The 18,073-nt window shown below is 47.3% G+C and overlaps 1 protein-coding gene across 5 annotated transcripts in view; it reads right to left on the reverse strand.

The window, feature by feature from the left end:
- ASAP2 (ArfGAP with SH3 domain, ankyrin repeat and PH domain 2) overlaps nt 1–18,073 on the reverse strand; it is a 199,553-nt gene that overhangs the window by 135,822 nt on the left and 45,658 nt on the right. The window lies entirely within an intron of this gene.

Below are 18,073 nucleotides of genomic sequence, written 5' to 3' on the forward strand. Positions count from 1 at the left end.
TGTACTCACAATAATTAAAAATTTAAAAAAAAATACTGAAATCATAGAGCAACAAAAAATAACAAAGCTTGAGTCTCCAGGAAGCAAAGATGTCTACCCATCAGGATGAGAATTCTAACCAGACCCAGGCACTCAACTACCATGCTCCCCAAACGAAAACTCCACTCCAGCTCAGAGCGGGGGAAAAGCAACTTTCATGGGAACTTATGTGTAAAAACCACGAACAAAGGCAAGAACCGAAGAGACCCCAAGGCAGGAGCGGGGCCTGCACTGCAGCTGCCGGCTGGGCCAGACCTCATTAATTCTCAGGGGCCAGGTGGAAGCTGACCTTCGGTTTGTCAAACAAGTTTTACAGAGTGAATTTATCACAAAAACCAGAGGTGGGGATGTGTCCCAAATATTTCTGAGGAAAACCACTGCTTCAAACCACTTTAAAAGCATCTGTTTGGAGTTTCCAAACTCTTCTATAGGTTCCTCTCAAGTTACCGAGGGGCCTCTTCCAATCTCTGCTGCTCAGCTGAGCTGGAGCCAGAACAGGGGACAGGGACAGTGTGTGGGGACAGTGGGGACGGTGCCCAGTGCGGGTAAGGGAAGTCCACCACAGGAGAGACCACCACAAAGCTGTTCACTCATTTTCCACACCTGTGCTGTCTAACAGGGTAGCCACAGAGGAACGTTTCAATCAAGATTCATTCAAATTTCAAATTCAGTTCCTCGGGACTTGCTACCTTCTGCAAGAGCTACAGCCACCCACGCAGCACAGTGGCCTCTGAATGTCCCCAACCCCACGCTTCTCTTCCTCCATTTATGGGCCCCACTGTACCACATGAAGGAGGTGCCACCCGGAGGCCCTGGCCATGGTTCCCCCATGAGCTCAGCATCAACATCACTCCATGGCCACCATCCTCCATGTGGGGGGTCCTCTACCTCTTCTTGGTCCCCACAGAACCCTACGGGGCCTCCATCCTGTGTCACCACAGGCTGAATGGTGCGGGCCAAGCCCACTATCTGAGGAGACGACCTGGCTCAGGGTGGGCACACGCGGCCTGCGGGCCAGCTTTTATCCAACTGTGAGCTAAGGGTGTTTCCAGACAAACATTTCCAATGAACGCAAGGACAGGGTGACAGGAAAGACCAACTGAATCCCAATTAATTAAGATAAATGTTATGCCCCCCCAAAATAATTCCTCTCTTCCCCTTAGGAGACCTGCATTACCAAAAAATTGTACTCCATTATTATTTTTATATTTTGAATTTCATTAATAAAAAATTTGTAGATATTTATCACCTCTCTTATGTAAGTACCTACATACGGCCTTGAGGCCCACCAAACCTAAAATATTTACTATATCTGGCCCCTCACAGAAAAGGTTTGCTGACCCCTGGCCTCAAGGATCCATGCAAAATGCCTCTCTCACAGCACCAGCGGCCCCTGCACCCCGCTCCTCCCAGCCCTGACAGGGAGCCCACACTGCAGGCAACACAGCACTGGTTTGTTCCCAGCACCCTGAGTTCTCAATGCGAACCAGCAGGGGTGGGAAGAGGCTGGCTTCCTTCTTGGAACCCAAAGATGCTGCCCTGGGGAGAGCAGAGGCCTGCAGCACTCAGGCAGCCCCGGTACGCTCCGCTCTCCTGTCCTATCTCCTCTCCCCTCGTTCCACAGACGAAAGGCCAGCCTGAGAGGAAGGGACATTTCTGAAAGACAGTAGACAAAACACAAAACAAAACACACCCAGGTCTGTGCCCCAAGGGTGGCTTTGCCAAGAAGAGTCAGACAGACATTCAGATGGCAGCTTTGTCTCACCACACGTTCGACTCTTCAGAAAGTAACAGGGAGCATTAATGACAGTGTCAAATATTTCCAGAAGCCTTTTGGGAAGCATAGACTTGCACTGTGGCCTGTGGGCTCTGTTTAAAGCCAGAGCAATAACGAACCCCCCTCCTTCTGGGAATAAAGCCAGGCCTGAAGAATAGCAGGTGTCGCTAAGAATTAGGATCAAATAGACGTCTGAGCTAAGTCACAGCTGAGGAAAGTGTGTGCCTAAGGACAAATAAGAAGGGTGTGTTTTGGTATTATCTTAAAAAATTAAAATTACTCAGAGTAAATATACATCCGCAACAGAAGACATGGACAGGCTGTCCTAACACTCCTCAAAACAGCCCCCAACTGGATAAACCGAAATGTCGATGGTAAAATGAATAAACTGATGATGGACATTCATACAACAGAATGCTACACAGCAACGGAAGAGAACAAACTTACCCTAGAACACAAGTGAATTTGACAAAAATGTTGAGCAAAAGAATACATGCAGTATAAAAAGTTCAAAAATAGGCAAAACTAAATTGTTTTATGTTTAGGGATGTACACCTTGTTGGCAAACTACAAACTGAGGCAAGCTGAGGGTCGCAGTCAGTGCAGGTGCAGCCTCTGAGGGCGTTACGATGGGACAGGCCTGTGGGGGCGCACTTGGAGTGCTGGCCAAAATCAAGCTTCATAATCATTCTTTTTGTTTTTTGAGACAGAGTCTTGCTCTGTTGCTCAGGCTGGAGTACAGTGGTGCATTCTCAACTCACTGCAACCTCTGCCTCTTGGGTTCAAGCGATTCTCGTGCCTCAGCCTCCGAGTAGCTGGAACTACAGGTCTGCACTACTACGCCCAGCTAATTTTTGTATTTTTAGTAGAGACGGGGGTTTCACCATGTTGGACAGGTTGGTCTCGAACTCCCAGCCTCAAGTGATCCACCCACCTCGACCTCCCAAAGTGCTGGGATTACAGGCATGAGAAACTGCCCATGGCCTTCATAATCATTCTTTAAATGCCATTTGTATCAATAGCAAAGACATGGAATCAACCTAGGTACCCATCAACGGTGGACTGGATAAAGAAAATGTGGTACATATACACCATGGAATATGCTGCAGCCATAAAAAAGAACCAAATCATGTCCTTTGCAGCAACACGGATGCAGCTGCAGGCCATAATCCTAAGCAAATTAACACAGGAACAAAAAAAACAAACACTGCATGTTCTCACTTATAAGTGGGAGCTAAATGTTGAGTACTCACGACATAAAGAAGCAAACAATAGAAACTGAGGACTACTAGAGAGGGGAGAGATGTGGAGACGGGCTGAAAAACTAACTGTTGGGTACTATGCTCAGTACCTCGGTGATGGGATCAATCATGCCCCAAAACTCAGCATCATGCAATATATCCCATGTAGCAAACCTACACATGTACCCCTCCCCGATCTAAAATAAAAGTTGAATTTTTAAAAAAGACCTCATTGAAAAAAAATTTTAATGCTACGTGTGTGTATATATAAGATATATTATTAAGAAGACAAGTAAAGTTAAAGCGTCTTTTAAAGAAAAGAAATTAGAGTTGGCAAAAGAACCAGAAAATGTTGCCAAAATGAAAGTGAACTTCAGGAGTAATTTATTAGCCTAGCATGTTGGTTGACCACAGGAAGCAAAAGGGACTTAGGAATCCCTTAGTCCCATTTCTAAACCATCAGAGAGAAGCTAGAGACAGAGGAAACTGAATGCAGGTCGGCCAGCTCAGGCCTCAGGCTTTTCTCCCCAGCATCAGGCGCTTCCCAGTTACTCTGGGAGGTGGTTTTGGGCAATCTTACTCAACTACTTCATCCAGTCTTACAAATAACTTTTTCTGAACTCCTAAAGTAGCAATTTTGAGGGCAGGCAAACAGAAAAGAAACACTTCTTTCATTTTTCTCCTAGATGGCTTCCTTTCTGAGATTCCATTCCCATCTTGACTAGAACCGGGTGGTGGCAGAGTTCACACCTCTGCAGAGGAAGGCTAGCCTGGGTAACAAGGTGCACCCAGACCTGCAGGCCCCCCAGAAGTGAGGGAAGCTGGCCTGTGTACATGCAGCCGCCCACCATCCGCATAGGAACAGCACTGAGGACAAAACACAAGTAAGGCAGCTCTGCAGAAGATGAAAAAGCACCTGGCATGGTGGCTCATGCCTGTAACCCCAACACTTTGGAAGGCTGAGGTGGGCAGACCACTTGAGCCTAAGCATTTGAGACAGGCCTAGGCAACACAGTGAGACCCCATCTCTACAAAAAGTACAAAAATTAGCCAGGTGTGGTGGTAGGTGCCTGTGGTCCCAGTTACTGGTGAGGCTGAAGCAGGAGGATCACCTGAGGCTGGGAAGTCGAGGCTGCAGTGAGCTATGATCGTGCCACTGAACTCTAGCCTAGGCAACAGAGTGAGACCCTGTGTGTCCAAAAAAAAGATAAAAAGGCAATCGTTTTTATAAAAATTCCAATTTCAGAAATAGAAAATTACAAGCTTATGGGCTGGGCGTGGTGGCTCACACCTGTAATCCCAACACTTTGGGAGGCCAAGGCTGCGGGGGGTGGGGGGGTGCGGATCACTTGAGGTCAGGAGTTCGAGACCAGCCTGGCTAACATGGTGAAACCCTGTTTCTACTAAAAATACAAAAAATCAGCTGGGCGTGGTGGCATGTGCCTGTAATCCCAGCTACTCGGGAGGCTAAGGCAGGAGAATCACTTGAACCGGGGAGGTGGAGCTTGCAGTAAGCCAAGATCACGCCATTGTACTCCAGCTTGGACAACAAGAGTGAAACTCTGTCTCAAAAAAATAAATAAATAAATGAAAATCACAAGCTTGTTTATAAAATCCATTACACACACACACACACACACACACGCACACACACACACGCACACATTGCAAAAGCAAAGAAAAAAACTGTTATAAAAGAGGATAGACAAGTGATATATCAAACACTTAAACTCTGTTTATATAAAGATACAGAAAGAAAATAATCGTTGTTGTCTTAGGAAAAGTTGGAGGAATTTTTTGTTTCCCCACTTTTAAACTATCATTCACATGAATACATTATTTGGTAATTTTTTCTAATTAAAGAAAATGAAAAGTACTTCAATATCCTACACTTTGTTACCTTTTTCTCTTCTCCTCCCATCAAGCAGGGTATTGAGGAGTGCTTTAACTCTGAGCACAAACATGTGTCAAAGGGACAGATTAAACAATAAAGAAAACAAAAATACTCAAAACTGTAGTCCCTCGGTCTCCATGGGGGATTAATTCCAGGATTCCCTTGAATTCCAAAATCCAAGGATGCTCCATTCCGTAACGTAGAATGTTGTCATATTTGCATGTAACTTACACACATCCTCCCACATGCTTTAAATCATCTCTAGATTACTTATATCTAATGCAACGTAAATGCTATGTAAACAGTTGTTACACTGTATTTTAAAAAAATTGTATTTTTCATTATTTATTTATTTTTTTGAGATAGGATCTCACTCTGTCTCTCACTCTGTCCCCCAGGCTGGAGTGCAGTGGTGTGATCACAGCTCACTGCAGCCCCCACCTCCCAGGCTCAAGTGATTCTCTTGCCTCAGCCTCCTGGGTAGATGGGAGCACAGGCACATGCCACCACACCCGGCTAATTTTCAAATTTTTTGTAGAGACGTCTCCCTATGTTGCCCAGGCTGGTCTCAAACTCCTGGGCTCAACTGATCCTTCTGTCTCAGCCTCCCAAAGTGCTAGGATTAGAGGCATAAGGCACTGTGTCTGGCCAAAATTTGTATTTTTTAAATTGTTGTATTAGTTTTTATTGGATTTTTTTTCTTGAATATTTTCCCCTTTAGACCCTATGTGACTGAACACGAGGATGCAAAACCCACAGGTGCAGAGGGCCAATGGTGCACAGGGAGAAAAAAACTCTGGAAGAGGCAAAGGACTCAGTCACAGAGTGCACCTAGACGAGGAGAGAAGACGGTGACAGGAGACTGAGTTTTTGCTATTACCTGAAAACTTTACCACAAGGATATATTCACGTATGACTTGCATGGGAAAGATTAATAAATGATGAGCGAGAAGACAGCTCTGGGTGTACAGAGGAGGAGCACATGAATGCAGCCTGCTGGGCTGAATCACTGTCTCCAACGCCCTGTGCATCGGCCACAGTGGCTGTCAGAGCTGGGGACTCATAATGAGAACAGCAGAGGCCCGGACACACTGGAAATACCATCCAAGGAAGGAAGGTTCCTGATGGGGAAGGGGACAGTGGTGACGCCAGCACGGGCCCCCCCAGTCTCTGGAAGACATGCCCGCGGAAGCAAAACCTTTTCCCAAGGCCAAACACTAAAATATGCCTCCCTCCTTCCCCCACAAGTTGTTTCTGCAAAGAAGTTCCAGCAGTGCTTGTGTTTAGTTATTATTATTATTATTATTTTTTTTTTTTTTTTTGAGACAGGGTCTCACTCACTGCCCAGGCTGGAGTGCAGTGGTGTGATCTTGGCTCACTGCGACCTCTCTCTCTAAGGCTCAAGTGATCCTCCCACCTCAGCCTCCTGAGTAGCTGGGACTACAGATGCACACCACCATACCTGGTTAATTTTTGTATTTTTAGTAAAGATGAAGTTTCCTCAGGTTGGCCAGGCTGGTCTTGAACTCCTGACCTCAACTGATCTGCCTGCCTTGGCCTCCTAAAGTGCTGGGATTACAGGTGTGAGACACTGCACCTGGCCTTCCAGCAGTACTTTTAAAAGGGAAAAAAATGGAAAAAAAAATGCCTAATCTATTGTAGAAGAACCAGGCAAACTGTGCCCTCAGCTGATAACCTCCAGACGGCCGCCGACTGTGCCTGAAGTGGACGGTGTCATGCGGTAGGAACAGGTAAGTGAGAAAAGAACCCACGTAGCTCTAAACCCACACACACTATGAAAAAACGACGCACGAACAAGGAGAGGCTGCAGCCTCCTGAAGTTTAAGGAAGCAGCGCCCGGAGGCACTCCCGGGAGGTCTGTGCCTCGGAGGCTTCGGTAGGAGCGCCCCATGGCTTTCATGGGCTTCGCCAGGATCCCTATCTTAGAGAAACGGAAACAGATGACAGCGAACTCCAATTCTGTCAAAAGGCTTCACATCCTGACTTTTATTTAGGGGGAAGAAAAGTCTCTGGGAGCTCTGGGGGAGTGAGAAAGGAAAAGCCACATTTTGGCAAGATCACCACTGCACAGCAGCAGCAGAAACACAGCAGCACGGGGCAGCTCTGGGCAGAGTCCCCCAGCCATCCTGGTGCCCTGCTCTAGGGAGAGCCACAGTGGCACAAGGGGGCCTGGCCTGGGGTCCCCTGACACCCACATTACTGAGCTGTGGACCCTGGGAATGGCAGGAAAGCAGACCCAAGGTAGAAAATGGGCTAGCTCAGGAGAAGAATCACAAACCAGAGGGGACATGACACCAGAAGGTGCTGGGCACATTACTGACGGGCAGCGGGGACACCGAGACAGTGGAAAGCCAGCATGCAGCCACCGCCTGGGCCAGGCCCTCCAGCCTTGGAGATGCAGAAGGCAGCTGAGCTCAGAGTCTGGGAAGGCGACCTTCAGCTGGGCGTGAGGTCAGCCTTCCACATCTTCCCAGTCCCAGAAGACAATGGAATCCTAAGCCAGGCTGATTTCCCCAGGAAACGAGGCTCAAGCCACATGAACTTCACTTTAGTCAAACAGGGGAGAGGAGACGTGAGATAGCCGAGTTTTCTTTTTGAACCCCGCGTGAAAGAGACCGAGGACTTTGATTCCTGAGGCCACGGCGGTCAGCCTGGAGACGCCATCATCACACCGTGTGCTGGGGCTTCTGCCCCAGTCGGCATGCCAGGCTCTGCCATCCAACTGAGCCCCCACTGCTGTCCACTAGTGGTCACATTTGTGTGCTGTGTTCCTTTAAAAAGTACAGCTTGTGATTGTGAACAGAAGCTTTAAGGAAATGGATGCATTAAAAATGAGAAAACCCAGTGCTGGATCCCTTTGGAGACAAGTGCATCAGTTACAAATCACTGGTTCTGGATTCTGGAATGAGACTGACTTGCTTCTAAACCAGGCTCCAATTACTAGCCACGTGACCTCCAAAAACGGACTCCATCTCACTGACTTCTGTTTCTTCATCTATAAATTGGGAATAACAATACCTGCCTCACAGAAGATCACCAATGCTTATGTGTCTGCCATACAGTCGGCACTCAATATCTAATAGTGATTACCAGTGTCCTCCGGTTCTCAGAGAGAGGCTAGGTGTAAACTATGCCAATTAAAGTGGCCGTTAAGAAGACGCTGTTACCCCAGGACCATCTCAATCATTACGACAAATACTTTTCAGGTCTGATAATGTTTAGAATGAGAAAAAATCTCTAAGAACAAAAAGACTTTACAGCTCATACCAGCCTTTCATTTCCACTAATACATTTTTTTTCCATCAACATTTAAATTTTTCAAAACTTCATCCAGGCATGATGGCAGGTGCCTATAATTCCTAGCTACTGAGGAGGCTGAGGCAGGAGGATCGCTTGAGCCCAGGAGTTTGAGTCCAGCCTGGGCAAGGTAGCAACACTCTGTCTCTAAAAACATTGTTTTTCAAAACTTTTCCTGGTGTGCTCGTGTGTTTCTCTCTGACTCCCCACGGGGAGGGGCACATGGCAAATGGTGGGGTGAGGTGCTCTGCTCCAACTGGCCTCTCTCTTGAACACTGAGGTTTATTACAGAAGCAGGGCATGAAACCCCAGGTCTTAAGTGCAGGGGTGAGTAGGAGTGGCCACCGGGGTGTCCACCCATCCCCTCCTCGCCTACCCTGACTGAGGTAACCCCAGGTCTGCCCCTCTCCCACGTGGGACACCGCCAGCGGGGCCTCTCCCCTGCATGTGGCAGTCCAGCCAGGCGGAAATCTGCCCCCTCCCCCTACACTCAGCCACACAGTTAAAGGTTGGGGGCAGCCCTGGACAACCTCCAAAGCTCCCAAAGTGCTCCCAGGGAAAGAGAGGCCTACTGTGCCACTCAGCTCAGCTCACTAGCATTTGAGAGAAATACTTGTAAGTTACCAAGGCAGCAGTAGGTGTGTACTCTAAAATCACACCTAGGGCCCAACTCCAACTACCATACAGCAATTTACACTCCACAGAGCACTTTTACTTCCATTATCTTTACTGCAATATTTACAACCACTTGTGAAATCACCACCTCTTTCCCCAGCTTAAAGGAGAAGAAACTGACTCAAAGAGTTTAAGTGACTTGCCCAAAATCATGTTTGACTTTGAACCGATGAAAGGCTGGGAGAGCTCCAGCCAATGGAGGGAGGACAGAAGCCAGCTTCCAGGCTGTGCTCCCACTCCCACTTCCCAACAGCCTCACTTCCAGAGCCAGAAGTGCTGGCTTTCTCTAACATTTGGGCATTACCCCTGCTTTCTCTAAACCCTGTTCCACTAACCCCAGCCCAGCTACAGGCAAGGGGGCTGCTACTTCCACACCAAGAGTGCTGTCCACCCCTTCACCAAGAAAGCTGTGCCAGCGGCTCTCCTCCACCCATGCTGGCTCCTGCCACCCCAAGGGGCTGTCATACGGCTCCCAGCACACTAGCATTTAAAGTTCACCAGGGGCACAAGAATCTAAAGTTCACCAGGGGCACAAGCACAACCCCCATGACCACCCTGGGTAACCAATTCCTTCTTTCAGAATCTTCTGAAGGGCCAGGGTGGCGGAGAAGCAGATAGAGTAGGGGCAGGGTCATCATTTGCATGTGTCCAGGTTACAGAATCCGGGGCTCTTCCTGGGCTTTTCAGAGGGAAAATTAAAACCCTGCTATCTTTAGTCTTTCATTGCTCCATCTTCCACTTCTCAGTTCCTGTTTCCCACCCAAAAGACTTGACCCCATTCCCCTATGGTAGAATGGGAAGCAGGGAGGAGAAAAACCCAGAATGGAGAAGGGAGAAGAAAGGCAGGAAGGAACCACCAGGCTTGCTGGGGCCCTGCACAAAGCCAACCTCTGTATGCAGCAGAGATTGTTTTCTAAAAAAGGAGTGTGACGATGCAAACAAGGCCACGTGCCTTTTAGAGCCTGGCCAGCCCCGTGGCCCTCTCCAGCTTCTCCCACACAGAGGTCATGGGCCCCACTCCACCTGCAGCTCCTACCCCAAAATTGGTCATCTCTAGGTATGAACCTTTCATTTTTCTACAATCCAAGCAGTGAGGTGATGGGAGAGGAGGAATGAGCTGGGGGAGGGCCTGAAGGTGCACAGGGGCCAGCCAGGCATCCTTCCTGTCCCCGGCAGCAGATTCTGGATTCTGCTTCATCCTCATGACCCAGGCTTATTGCGGGAGTCACTGCTACAGATGAAGACCATGAGCTTTCATTCCCACATCTCCACACACGCATTACTTGATCACCTGGGCCTCAGTGTTCATATCCTTAAAATGCGGGCAGTAATACCTACTCAATACAGTGATTGTTGCCTTGACAGTTGGAGAGTCCCCAGGTTGGTGGTGGACCCTTCCCCTCCCACCTCCATAGCAGAGCCATCAGGCCATCGGATTGGTGCCTGATTCTGGGGGAGAGGCCAGCCTGCCTGGGGCCTTGTAAGTGGGGTTCCTCAACCACAGAGTTTCCCAGGTAGGGGAGGAGGCGATGGGCAGACACTGGACAGCCATTCCCAATTTTAGACCTGGGTTCCATACTCTGCTCCACTTAGCCCAAGGACTATGCAGGACCCTCCAGGGGCTCAACAGGGTGCAAGGGAGCTGAGAAGGCATGGGGGACATTTAGCATCGGCCCCCATCCCTGGCCCTAAATGTGCAGGGCTACTTTGCCTGTCGGCCTCAGATGAGTTCATCTGAAGATCTCTGCGCTAAAACACACACACAAGGCTGGGTTCTGCTGCCCTCAATGGAAAGCAGTCCGCCCACTGGTGCCACACTCCCAACAGAGGTCCAGCCTCGGGGCAGGGGGCCGGAGAGCCCCAAGGAGCAAGGTGGAGACAGAGGCAAGGGCCAAAGAGACGCAGATGGTGCTGTTCATTTTTGTTCCTTAAGGTTTTGGGCTGAAAACTGTGCCCTCTGACAGCATCCACCTACCAGGGAGCAGGAGTACAAGAGGAGGACTTGAGAGGTACAAGCCAGGCTGAGGGGTGGGAGCCTGGAGAGAGCAGCACCCCAGCCTGGGCAGCCTGGCAGGAGAGCAGGGCACAGGAAGCAGGGGCAGAGGCAAGGAAGGGCAGGGTCCCTGCCACTGCAGGATGGCGCGGAAGGGACAGGAAGTACAGCAACAGGCAGGGATGGCCCTTGGCTGTGCTGCTAAGGTCAGCAAGGGCCATTTATTTTCAGCGTTGAGGGATGAATGTTTCTCCCCAAGGAAGGGCTTCAGCCTATTAGTTTTACTTTCTTTGTTTGTTTTCCATCCAAAGAAAAGAAAATTTGAAACCCCAGCTAACAGAACAAGAGGGGAAGCGAGGGGAAGGGCTCCCTGGGCAGCAGCAAGTAAGGGGAAGAGGCTGAACCTCCGTCCCACGGGCTGGACCACCGCCCAGAGCAATTCCCTTCCCTGCTAAGGGGACAGTCAGGCCTGCAGACACCACAGAGAAAAGGCCGAAGAGCAGGCCCAGGGTCCCGGTCTGGCCCCGCGAAACTGGCTGCAACCCCAGGAGTATCACTGGAGGGCTGCAGACCCCAGTCTGTAATCAGGAGCATGGACCTACACACTCCAAAATGCTGAGTCCTAAAAGCAAAGACTGCATGTAATGCTGCTATGTTTAGTTTCAGAAGTGAAGGGGAGAGAAAGAGAGAGACATAAGTAAGTAAAAGTGAAGATCGTCTGTTTCTCAGCCAGAATGCTGTCTGCTCCGAAGCTGATCTGTGGAATATTTACTGTTCCTCAAGAGACCTAAAGAAGTTGCAACAGCCACAAGAGACTCAGCAACTTCCCGGGGTTTCGCCTGCTCAAGCCACACCGCCCCAGGACCCAGGAAGGTTTGCATTTGTCGTAGGGACTGAAAATCATGCGTTGTGCAAAATGAGAAGATGAGTGTGGCGGCAGGGGCACCATGGAGACTGTCACCTACTCGGATTGGGGCCTTAGATGAGCCACTTCTCCTCTGAGCTTCTAGATACAAAATTCTATGAAAGTACCACCTTTAAAATAGCTTGCATTTTAGTTATCGTTCCAAGAAGGAAATCTTACAATTACATTCAAACATATGTGAGGTAATGGATTAATTTTTTAAAGGAAAGTAAGACTCCTGACCAAAAGTCTCAGAAAAAACAAAAAATAAAAATAAAAAAAACTACTGATTACTATCAATACTGTGAATAGCATTTATTTCAACTTTACAAATAAATAGCTGGTAATCATAGAAAAAAAATTCTTTTTTTTGAAACGAAGTATCGCTCTGTCACCCAACCAGGCGTGAGCCCCCACACCTGGCCAAAAGTAATTTTTAATGAAGAATTCCACTGCATTTCCCTGGCTTAGATTTCTCAAAGTAGATGGAAATAAATGAAATGTGTATATCAGTATATCCTACCCAAAAGTCAGGGTACAAATGTGATGATACCAGCACTGGTTGTGGGGGTAGCAGTAATAACAGGCTTCCAACTGCATAGCACCTCTAAAAGTGCTTTCACACAGATTATGGCACATGACTCTCCAACCTGGGCAGTGGGTAACACAGGCAATATTATTGCAACAACATAGAAAGTAACACTCACAAAGGTATTTTTCCAAGGCCACATAGGTAAGGATAAACCAAGATGTCACCTTTGCATTCTCTTTTTTTGCTTAAAAACCACTTTCAGGCCAGGCACCGTGGCTCACATCTGTAATCCCAGCACTTTGGGAGGCCGAGGCGGGTGGATCACTTGAGGTCAGGAGGAGTTCAAGATCAGCCTGGCCAACGTGGTGAAATCCCATCTCTACCAAAAATACAAAAAAATTAGCCGGGTGTGGTGGCGTAAGTCTGTACTCCCAGCTACTCGGGAGGCTGAGGCAGGAGAATCGCTTGAACCTGGGAGACGGAGGTTGCTGTGAACGGATATTGTGCCACTGCACTCCAGCCTGAGTGACAGAGAGAAACCCTGTCTCAAAAACAAAACAAAACAACCACACTTTCACATTCTCCTAGCCTGTTCTTTCCGACATCATGTACTGGTTCATTAGTTTGTTCAAGGTAATCTCCTGTTAAAAAGTTAAGAAACAATAAACCAAGAAAATAAAGCTATTTTAATTTTGCAGGGAAAAGTTTTAAGCACCTATGGTCATTCCATAATGCTTACTAAGTAGGTACATCCTTCCTACCACTGTTTGAGACTACTATAAAACAGTCCCTGCTTTCAGACTTAAAATTTCCCAAGGCAATTGAGGCTTTTCATTAGCTGAACCCTAAGGAACAAGGACAAACTGTCACTCCTTCAGGATGGGGGCCCGTGCCTCCTGATCTCTGAATCTCCAGCACCAGTGGAATGCCCGACACATGTAAATGCTCCATGAACACTGAATGAATGAAACCATCCTCTGCTGCTCTTTGGTTTCTACCAAACGCCCTGTGACAGGCTGTTAGGGAAAGACACCCTGAAGCAGGTAACATAGGCACATCCTGAAGAAAGTGACAGGCTGTTAGCAGGCAGGAGGCACTCCAGCCAAGGACTTGGAACGAGTCCATCAGCTATGCTGGCCCTTCCCAGCCCTTGGCTGCAGCAGGAGGATGAGGATGGAGAGGAACAAGGACTGAGAATGGACAGGACAAGCAGCTAAGAGACAGTCATGCTGACTCTCGGTCAGTGCTTTTTTAAAACCCAACTCCTCTGTCACACAGAGGAAATGGATTAAAAAGGTCTCTTGCTGGAATACAAATTGCTCAAATGCATACCATCACATCCCCAAAACGGAATCAATGAGAACACTGAGGCTGTTTTCATTCATTTGAAATTGGCAGTTGGATGCTAGTGGCCTGCATTTTCATTTCAATACTCTTCCAGTTACACAAGACAGAGACAATTCTGATTTGCACATGTAAATAGAAACAGATGGCCACATTCTTTTTTAAAAACAAAATCCAAAAGCTTTGGAATAGTAAGAAATGTGTTTCAACTCTCTACCACTAACAACATCTAATACCTCCTTGCAGTCCTCATCTCAGACATGTTAGACAAGAAGCATCTGAAACATAGATTGACTGCTCAGCCCATGGACAGCATTATCATGGCACAGCACGTTAAACGCTAATTTCTTTGTGTACGGTTGACACTGCTGCTTTGCCTGACATTTAACTGAAGGCAGCACACGCATATACACCCTCGTGCTAAATTCCGACTTTTAACACCCTGGCGCCCACTGACATGCTAATTTTTTATCTTCATCACCCCAGAGCTGGCACATGGTTGGCACTCAATAAATATTCATTAAATGAATTAATTGGGCTGCCAGAATTACTTGCTTCTTTTTTTGCAGGAGACCCTAGAATAGTTTTTCTCCTGCCATTTCTATGAATGTCTGAACCCGCAAATATGTCAATGACTAGGGAAACTATAGTGATGCACTGGTCATTCTATGACTTTACATCTACATAGGTTCCTTCATCAAAACAGGGCATTAAAAACAACGAAGCTACAAAGCCAGCTCACTGGAGCAACTGTAGTTTATAACCTGCTTATAAACCCCAGTTCTTAAGTCCCTCAATGCCTAGCATGCTACCTACCAATAGGCATACAAATAAATCAGATGATCTTGTGCCCCCAGCCCAATGTTTACCAAGACTTCAAAGTGTCTTGGTGAGATCACCTCCCTGCTATGAGATGCAAACATTAGAGTATAAATCTTTTCAGAAAACTTTTTAACAACTGTTGGAAATTTTAAAGATAAAAGCAATACAGGTCAAGCAGACCCCTGAAGAACCTCCGGAGCACCACACGGTGCTGGCATCAGCTCTGCCCCCGACTCCCTTCATCAACTCAGGCACCTCCCTTCACCTCTGTAAAGCTAGGTGGCTTGAACTCCATAATCTCTGACGACACCATCTGCCGAATCCACGGCAAGGACACACAGAACCAGAGAGGCTACTTCATTAAGCTGCAGTGTGCATTTACATCAAATCAATCATTACATAGTAACAAGGCGATATGAGGCCATCTTTTTAAAATTCCATAGGAGAATTTAAGTAAATTGCTAGATCCTTCCAGTTTTTTCTGTGTGAATGATTTATCCCAGCTTCTAGGAATATGTGCAATATTATTCCACAGAGCACATCTTTCAGAATCTTGTTTCAGATTATTGTTACTTAAATAGTCCATTTCTCCTCAACAGCCCTTCAGGTAAGAGACACTCAATACTCATGAGAATCTCTACTCTCATGATGCATTTTATGATCTAAAAACCAACTTACATGGTACAAGTATAGACACATACATCAAAGAAGATATACAATGGCCAAGATTCTGGTTTCATTAGTTACCAGGGAAATGTAAATTAAACCACAATAAGATTCCATTACACACCCAGTAAAATGGCTGATAATGGCAAGCACTGATGAGGAAGTGAAGGAACTGGAACTCTCATACGTGGTTAGTGGAAATGAAAAATGATGCAGCCACTTTGGAAAATAGGATGGCAGAATTTTATAAAGTTAAACATACATTTAGCACACAACATGGCAATCGCACTCCCAGGTATTTCCCGAAGTCAAAATATAAAACGTGTCTACCTACACAAAGACCTGTAGTCAAATGTTCATGGAAGCTTTATCCATAATAGCCAAAAACTGGAAAGAACCCAAATGCCCATCACTGGTGAACTGATAACAAGTAGTACCCCTTATCTTCAGGGAATACATTCCAAGACTCCCAGTGGATGCCTGAAACCAGATGGTACCAAATCCTATATATACTGTTTTTTTTTTCTATACATACATACCTATGATAAAGTTTAGTTTATAGGCCAGGGACGGTGGCTGAAACCTGTAATCCCAGCACTTTGGGAGGCTGAGGTGGGCAGATCACTTGAGGTCAGAAGTTCGAGACCAGCCTGGCCAACATGGTAAAACCCCGTCTCTACTAAAAAAAAAAAAAAAAAAAAAAAAATACAAAAATTAGCTGGGGGTAGTGGCACACGCCTGTAATCCCAGCTACTCGGGAGGCTGAGGCAGGAGAATTGCTTGAACCTGGGAGGCAGAGGTTGCAGTGAGCTGGGATGATGCCACTGCACTCCAGCCTGGGCAACAGAGGGAGACTCTGCCTCCAAAAAAAAAAAAATATATATATATATGTATATATATATATATTTTTTTTTTTTTGGAGGCAGAGTCTCCCTCTGTTGCCCAGGCTGGAGTGCAGTGGTACGATCTCTGCTCACTGCAACCTCTGCCTCCCGGCTTCAAGCAATTCTCCTGCCTCAGCCTCCCGAGTAACTGGGACTACAGGAACGCACCACCACACCCGGCTAATTTTTGTATTTTTAATAGAGACGGGGTTTCACTATATTGGCCAGGCTGGTCTCGAACTCCCGACCTTGTGATCCACCCACCTCGGCCTCCCAAAGTGCTGGGATTACAGACATGAGCCACCGTACCCAGCCAACAATATACTGCAACAAAAGTTACGTGAATGTGGTCTCTTTCTCAAAATATCTCGTTGTATGTACTATTTTCGGACCTGGGTTGACTTCAGGTAACTGAAACCTTGCAGAGTAAAATGCAGGTAAGGGGGAACTTACTCTGTATCCATATAACAGAACATTATTCAGCAATGCAAAGGAGTGGTTTAAGGATATATGCAACATTGTAATCTCCAGGGCACTAGGTCAAGCAAAAGCAATCACACACAAAAGGTTACATATCCTATCATTCCATTTATACGGAATTCTAAGAAAGGCAAAAACTGTAGGGACAGAAAGCAGCACAGAGATGCCAGGAGGCAGGAATGGAGGAACCAACTGAAGAGGGGAGTTCTGCGTGATGGCACTCTGCTATGTTACAACTGTAGGGTGCTTACAGGATTTCGCAAAACACACTAAACTGCACACTTAAAACTGGTGAATTTTGGCCGGGCACGGTGGTTCATGCCTGTAATCCCAGCATTTTGGGAAGCCAAGGCGGGCAGATCACCTGAGGTCAGGAGTTGGAGACCAGCCTGGCCAACATGGTGAATCTGACTCTACTAAAAATACAAAAATTAGCCAGGTGTGGTGGCGGGTGCCTGTAATCCCAGCTACTCGGGAGGCTGACACACGAGAATCGCTTGAACCCGGGAAGCAGACATTGCGGTGAGCCAAGATCACGCCATTGCACTCCAGCCTGGATGACAAGAGTGAAACTGTTTCAAAAACCAAAAACAAAAACTGGTGAATTTTATTGTATGCAGAGTAGACCTCAATTCAGCTGACTTTAAAAACTTTTTAAAAAACAACAAAAAATGACTTTTGTTTCTTTGTTGCTTCAGGATTGGCTGGGGCTCAGGGATGCACGGGCAGCTTTTGAGGGCTGCAGTGAACAACTAAAAAGTCAAAATGCTTGGTGTAGGACCAGTGATCAGGCCCACGCACTATCTGCTTGTGTTCCTAAATTCCTTTTTTTTTTTTTTTTGAGACAGAGTCTTGCTTTGTCGCCCAGACTGGAGTGCAGTGGCGCGATCTCAGCTCACTGCAAGCTCCGCCTCCTGGGTTCACGCCATTCTCCGGCCTCAGCCTCCCAAGTAGCTGGGACTACAGGCGCCCGCCACCACGCCTGGCTAATTTTTTTTGTATTTTTAGTAGAGATGGGGTTTCACCCATGTTAGCCAGGATGGTCTCGATCTCCTGACCTCGTGATCTGCCCGCCTCAGCCTCCCTAAGTGCTGGGATTACAGATGTGAGCCACCGCGCCCAGCCGTGTTCCTAAATTCTTTAACTGTCTTCCAAAGGCTTTTTTTCTGGGGGGGGGGATTGGGGGGACAGGGTCTCCCTTTGTCACCCAGGCTGGAGTGCAGTGGTGTGATCTCGGCTCACTGCAACCTCCACCTCCTGGGTTTAAGCGATTCTCGTGCCTTAGCCTCCTGAGTAGCTGGGCGTGTGCCACCATGCCCAGCTAATTTTCTGTATTTTTAGTAAAGACGGGGTTTTGCTATGTTGCCTAGCCTGGTCTTGAACTCCTGGCCTCAAGTGATCCACCCATCTCGACCTCTCAAAGTGCTGGGATTACAGGCAAGAGCCACTGCGCACAGCCCCAAAGGCCTTATTTAAAATGACTCTTCCTATAGTCCCTGGTTCA

This window comes from Symphalangus syndactylus, chromosome 18 (assembly GCF_028878055.3).
Source record: "Symphalangus syndactylus isolate Jambi chromosome 18, NHGRI_mSymSyn1-v2.1_pri, whole genome shotgun sequence".
Classification (NCBI taxonomy): domain Eukaryota; kingdom Metazoa; phylum Chordata; class Mammalia; order Primates; family Hylobatidae; genus Symphalangus; species Symphalangus syndactylus.